The sequence below is a fragment of the Triticum dicoccoides genome, chromosome 7B (genome assembly GCF_002162155.2).
Source record: "Triticum dicoccoides isolate Atlit2015 ecotype Zavitan chromosome 7B, WEW_v2.0, whole genome shotgun sequence".
NCBI lineage: Eukaryota > Viridiplantae > Streptophyta > Magnoliopsida > Poales > Poaceae > Triticum > Triticum dicoccoides.
In genome coordinates, this window is record NC_041393.1 from 425,564,976 (window position 1) to 425,571,742 (window position 6,767).

Here is a 6,767-nt window from a genome sequence, read left to right on the forward strand (position 1 = left end):
GGGATGCAGGGGTTCCAGATCGAGGCAAAGGAGGAGCGGGGGAGGCTTATACCTCGCGATCTCCGGCGAGCCGACGCGGCGGAGCTCGAGCTCGATCTCGAGCTCGGGCGGCTTTGGGGGCGAACTGGGGGTGCAGGGGGAGGTGTTGGTGGTGCAGAGAGGGAGGGGTGAGGGTGGAAGGGCTCGGGGAGGCCCTTATATAGGCGAGCGGCGGTCCACCATGGGCTCGTGCGCCGGCGGGCTCGTGCTCGTCGCTACGGGCCTCGGGAGGGCGCTGCACCGTGTCTAGGGGCCTCGTGGGGGTCGTCTACGCCCAGGGGAAGAAGAGAGAGAGAGCAGGGGGCCAGAGGCACCGCGCGTGTGAGCACGCTCACTGGTGCGCTCGGGCGGCCCTTGTTCGCTAGCGCGGAGGCGCGTGGAGGAGGAGAGAGGAGGGGGACAGCGCCGTGGCGTGTGCGGACGTCGAGGCGTATCGGTTGGCGCGCTGGGGAGGCCCGAGGTGGCCGGAAGCATTGGGCAGAGGGCGGCTACAGTGCCTAGCCGCACTGTAGCGCGCTCTGGAGCGCGCGTTTGGCATGCCATGGCATATTATATGCCCTGTGGGTGCGGCCACTGATGTCCAGTAGTGCCAGGGGGTAGTAAAGAAGGAGGGGGGAGGCATTGGATGCCTTGGATGGCCACTGGGGTGAGGAGAGAGGTGAGGAAGAGGGAGAAAGGGCTGTCCAGAGAGAGAAAGAGGGGGGTTTCACCCCTCAATTATTGAGCTGGGGACTTGCCATTGTTACTGGAGCTGAAAGGGGTCTAGGAGGAGCTGTGGTAAAAATTAGAGCTCACCAAGAATAGTGTAAGGGGTCAAAACAGTGGTTTTTGCAAAATGTCAGAAGGTGTTTGATAGAGTTTTGAGCAAGCAAATGGACTCCAATTGCCATGAGACTCCACAAGGTGAAATTACTCATATAAATATAGCCTTCCACCAATTTGGAGATTATTTGGGCAAAGTTGCCAATGCAACTTTTGCAAACCCTAAAAATGGGCAGAATTGGATTTGTGTAGATCCAGTGGAGTAGATCATCTCTCCTTGATGTACCACTTGGTGTGGTAGCCTTATTTGGTCACATGATCAGGCTCACCAAAGTTGGGGTCTTGGAGAAGAAGTTGGTAGAACAAAGTTGTTCAAATTTGATTCTGGTCAGAGAGGGTTTTGAGGCACTTTGACCAAGATTTCCTCTTCTCCAACCTGTGCCATTTGGTCTAGATGCATCATTGGACCCATGAAGCATGTTCACCAGGTTTGAGCACATTTGGACACATTTGGCAATGTAAAGTTGATCAAACTTCAGAATGGACAGAAATAGTTTTGAGGGGTTTTTATGATGTTATCTTGTTCTCCAAGTCATGAGACTTGGCAAGATCATCTAATTTGTCATATGTGACATGATAGAATTTTCCTGGAATTTTTGAATAATATTTCCTTTGTAAATATTTCAAAAGCTTGAAATATCCAGGAAGGGTTTTAGAGGGATTTGACCAATATTTTGAACATGACCATGTGTTGAAACTCTTATATATGGACAATATATGTCCTATGAGTTTCCCTAAATTTTGTCAAATATTTTTAAAACAATAAAATAATTTTTCCCTATTAAAGACCATTTCTGGCCTTAAGAAAAAGCTTTTAAATAAAATAGTAAAACAACTTTTAAAATTATATTTTTGTGGTTTCTGGGTATCCTATAACTAATAGGATTCAAATATATTTTTGGAAAGATTTTTACTGCCCTTAATCAAGTACTTGCTGTGCAAATCTTAATTCAAGGGTTTTTGGAAAGCTAATTTTAGAAAATACTTTTTGGCCAAATTATTTTTGTAAGAAAATACTATATTGCTCTACACACATGGCATGATCATTGGACAGAAGTTTGGGGCAAGGAGATGAAGTATAGAAGGTGGAGTGGTTGACTATTAAGAGCACTTGAAAACCACATAGGGAAAACCAACACCAAATAAAAGCCAAATAAAGCAAAAAGTTTTTGTTGGTCCAAATTTTCATGCTTTATTTATGAAAATGAAATGTTACAAAATGCAGGGTGTGACAATCTACATGGTCCAGAATGGTAACATGGACTTTAAGAGAGCACATGGCAAATATAGGCATGGAAGCAACAATAGAGTTGACATAAGTGAGTCTCCCAGAATGGTTCATGAACCTGGCAACCCCTGATAATCTCTTATCAATCTTAGTTATTACTGGGATGAGGTCATGAACAGAGGGTTTGGTGGTGCCCATAGGTAGTCCAAGATAGGTGAATGGAAGGCTTTCAACTCTACAACCAAAAGAGTTTGCAAGGTTGTTGATTGATTGTTAATCAATATTTGTTGGGATCATGGATGATTTGTTGTAATTAAAAAATAGCCCAGTGGACATACTGAATAGATTAAGTAGGTATTTGAGATGGCTAAGTTGCTCTTCATCAGCAGGCATGATCAATAGAGTATCATCAGCATATTGAATAATAGGGTAGTCAAGACCGTATGCCTGATTTGTGGGGAGAGTGATTTCACCATTTGCCCAAGCAGCATTGATAATAGACTGAAGTAGATCAGCAGCAATGATATATAGAAGAGGAGAGTGAGGATCTCCTTGTCCGACTCCTCTTTTCCATATAATTTTTTCCCAGCAACACCATTTAACAGGACAGTTGTTGATGCAGTATTGAGAATATCGGTTACCCAATTTATCCATCTTGGACCAAAACCCTTAGCTTTCAACATGGCAATAATTGCATTGTATTCAATCTTGTCAAAAGCTTTCTCAAAATCAAGTTTGAGTATGATGATAGGTTTCCTAGATTGATGATATAAATGAATGTATTCAAATGCAAATCCCAAGCAGTCCTGGATATTTCTCCCTTTTATGAAACCATATTGATTATGATGAATGACAGAGGTAATGATTTTCTGATCTCTATTGGCCATGAGCTTTGTAATGATTTTGAGAGGAAGGCTGACCAAGGAAATGGGCCTGAAATCATTCATGTCAATAGGGTTTGTAATCTTTGGGATGAGAGTAATAAAAGCAGTATTAATACTCTGAATATCAATATTTCCTTCAAAAAATCCCCGATTATAGTGTAAATATCTTGTTTGATGATATGCCAACATTTCTTCAGAAATAATCCATTAAAACCATCAGGTCCTGGTGCTCTGTCAGAGTGGGTGTCTTTAATAACTAGGTCAATTTCATCCATGGAAAAAGGGGCCTCAAGCTCAGATAGATCTTCAGGCTGAATAATTTCCTCAAGATTGAATAGCATGGGGGGTTGATAGCTTTTGCCAGTCTATCTTTGTATGATTTCCAAATAATGGCAGCCTTGTGGTCATGATTTTGGAAAGGGGTCCCATCTTCATCATGTAAAGAAGTTATGAAATTCTTTCTGTAGCTTTGGGTAGCCATGGCATGAAAAAATTCAGTATTTTCATCATCAAGGTGTATACTCCTCATCTTAAACCTGGATTTCCAATATATCCTTTTGACTTCCAGTAACTTGGCTATGTGATTCTTGATAATAATTCTGAAGTTTGCTTCAATAGTGCTCAGATTTGTTTGATCCTCAATGCCATACATCATAGATAGAACATAGTTACAAGCAGATATATTAGTGTTAAGTTTTGAAAGAGTTTTGCTGCATTTTTAAGCCCATTCTGAGACATTTGAACCTGGCAGCAGTATCCTTGGCAGAGTGTGTCAACTGTTGATTTCTGTTCCAACATTGAATAACAGTCTCATAGAACCCATCAAATTCAAACCAATAATTTTCAAATCTGAATATAGAGGATTTTGTAATATCACTGCCTATCTGAATGTGAATAGGAATATGATCTAATGTGACTCTAGCAAGTGGGTGTGCCAAAGTATTTGGGAATGTCAGGGTCCAGTTTGCAGAAGTAAAAATCCAGTCAAGTTTTTCCAGTAGTGGAGAGTCCTGCATGTTAGACCAGGTGAAATTCCTACCCTTGATAGGTATTTGCACAAGATCCTGTTGTTGGAGTAAGCTGTTAAACATAAGCATATTATTGGTGTCTCCTCCTGGTCTGTTCCTGTCAAGTGGGCTCCTTATTAGATTGAAATCACCCATTAAAATCCAATGATCCATCTGAGAGGCATCTATGTTGCTCAGCCAGTCAAAAAATTCAGTTCTGTCATCATTTTGGCAGGGTCCATATATATTGCTTATGTAAAAAATGTTGCCAGATAGATTGCATGATAACCTCACAGTGATTTGGTATGTATTTTGGCTGACAACAGATCCTGAAAAAGACTGCCATTCCATATAGTAATAATTCCTCCTGATAGGCCAACAGAGGCAGCATATGCAAATTGGTTGTATCTTCTAGGTGAAAAATTTCTGAGATAAGCTTGGTCAAAATAATCTCTCTTAGTTTCTTGCAAGCAAATAATGCCCCAGTTGCTTTCTTTAATTTTTGCTCTAATATCATCCCATCTAATCTGGGAATTTATCCCTTTGACATTCCAATTAAGAATGTTCCAGTTTTCTACTCATTGATCAAATTAGTAGGAAAGTGATTATCTTGGATAGACTTAATCAAATCCAAAAAAACATTGCAACAATCATAGGAAGAGTTGAAATATGACAGCCATATGATATGATAAATCTTTATGCCAAGAAGCATCAGGTACATACTCCACTGACCATTTAGACCACTTGAAACATAATATAAATAGTGCATGATGTTCCACTCACAAACAAATAATATGGAGTCTAACTCCTTACAACCCAGGTTCATAATAAAAACAGATAATATAGCCCAAAAGCAGATAAAGAAAACACACTGTCTGAGTCCAGCATAGATCTTGCTGTGACAAGATCAAATAGAGCATCGAAGTACTTCATTCATGGTCCACCTTGGCCATCAGCTTCTCTTCAGAAACCTCCTCCGGAGGGATCAGGCACTGCTTAGTTGCAAGAGCTTGGATTGTTCCTAGTGGAAGCTCAGGTGGTGGAGGAGCAGTTGGGTCTCTGACTTCATGCTCAAATTCAGTGTTGAGATTCTTTTGGTAGTTGTTGATGTTTTCGGCCTTGTTTGCAGCAGCTTCGTTCCTGAAGCCCACACTCAGGCCAGCAAGGCGGCGGCTGCGGCGCAGATCATTTACATCTAGTGGAGGATTTGACTTCTTTCTTTTGTTGACCACTTGTATGGAGGGGATGTCAGGAGGAGCAGTTGGTTCAGCAGATGGAGAATTTGGGTTACTGGCCATGAAATCTAGCATGGCAGGTGACATGTTAGGTTCATGCCTAGGTGACAGAGCAATAGTAGAAGTTTCAGAAAGATCCAGCTCTTCTGAAATCATGACATTGGAGATCATAGGTTCAGGTGGTGTTTCAGTAACCACAGTCAGCAGGCATTTCTTCACAGGACCATGGGCATCATCAACATTGATCAATTGGAAACGGGTACTGACCATAGCAACACCTTCGAGCGTCTCAAGAACATCAGGTGTAGAGGAGATAATTTTTGACATCATGTCATGCAAAGCAAAAAATGCATCAGCAGCTTCAACTACAGGTTGATTGGTTGATCCTGGTGAGCAATCTCAGGGTCTTGGGGCGGGGTGTAAACCATGGGTATGTCCTCTTGATCGTCCTCTGGAGCATGGTGGGCTGCAGGCACAGCATGTGGGTTTTCATTGTGGTCAAAATCAGCATCGTGCCATAGACCACCAAATGGAGCATGAGGCATGGGGTGCAAGACACCGTCAGGTGGGATCGGGTCTTCATCGCCACCCATAGCACCAAGGAGTTCAGATGACAAAATATACACAGCACTAGTCCAAGACTGCCCATGGCCATAATCATCTAGGCTTTCACATATGACATGATTGACAGATATTTCCAAAAGATCAAGCACTCTAATCTTGACCAATATACGAGCTCTATTGGACAAATCTCTATTCCAAACTAAAAACTTGGCAAACCCACTAACAGATTCACGGACTTTGTCTGGTCTCCATGCCTCAAGAGGGTAAATGACCATCATGATCCAAACATCATGGGAGAAGGTGCAGTCTCGATAGTTTATACCTCGGGCATGACGGATAACACGCAGTGTCGAGTCACCTACGAAGTAGGGACTATTGGCGATAGCAGTATCGATGTCGCAGGCATGCTGGAAGCGGACGAGAGCGGCTCCCATGCTGCACCTTGATATTTCAGCAATGCGGAAGCCACGCTCTTGGTCAAGATAGTGACTAATGAGCATGGCGTCCGTGTCGAACTAGTTGGGATCCGGAGGCGGGGCGAGGGAGATGATGGCCCAATCCCCCGATTGGACCAGAGCTTCTCCGCCAAGGTAGTGGAAGGATCGACGACGGCGGTTTCCATGGGCTTCCATGATGGCAGTGCCAGGGGGAAGGAGTGGGAGGGGGTCGCTTGGGTAGGTGGCCATGGTGGCAGAGGAAGTTGGGGCGACAATGGAGAAGCACGACGGAGCAGAGCAGGGGTGTAACGGAGAACATGGGGTTTGGCAGGCTGGGCGGTCGAATAGAGGGGGAGGGGGGGGGTTTTGGAGAGATGAGTCGTCGTGAGGGTTATCGGGTATGGGTGTGGGGGCGAGGGGGAGTTTGGTGAGATTTTACCCGATAGATGAGGGTTTTGTTTTTGGATAATAAACAAAAACAGGATATATGCCCGTAACGATAACAAGATCGGCATATAAACTGATTTTTGCAGTCGATACGTAGGTGTCCA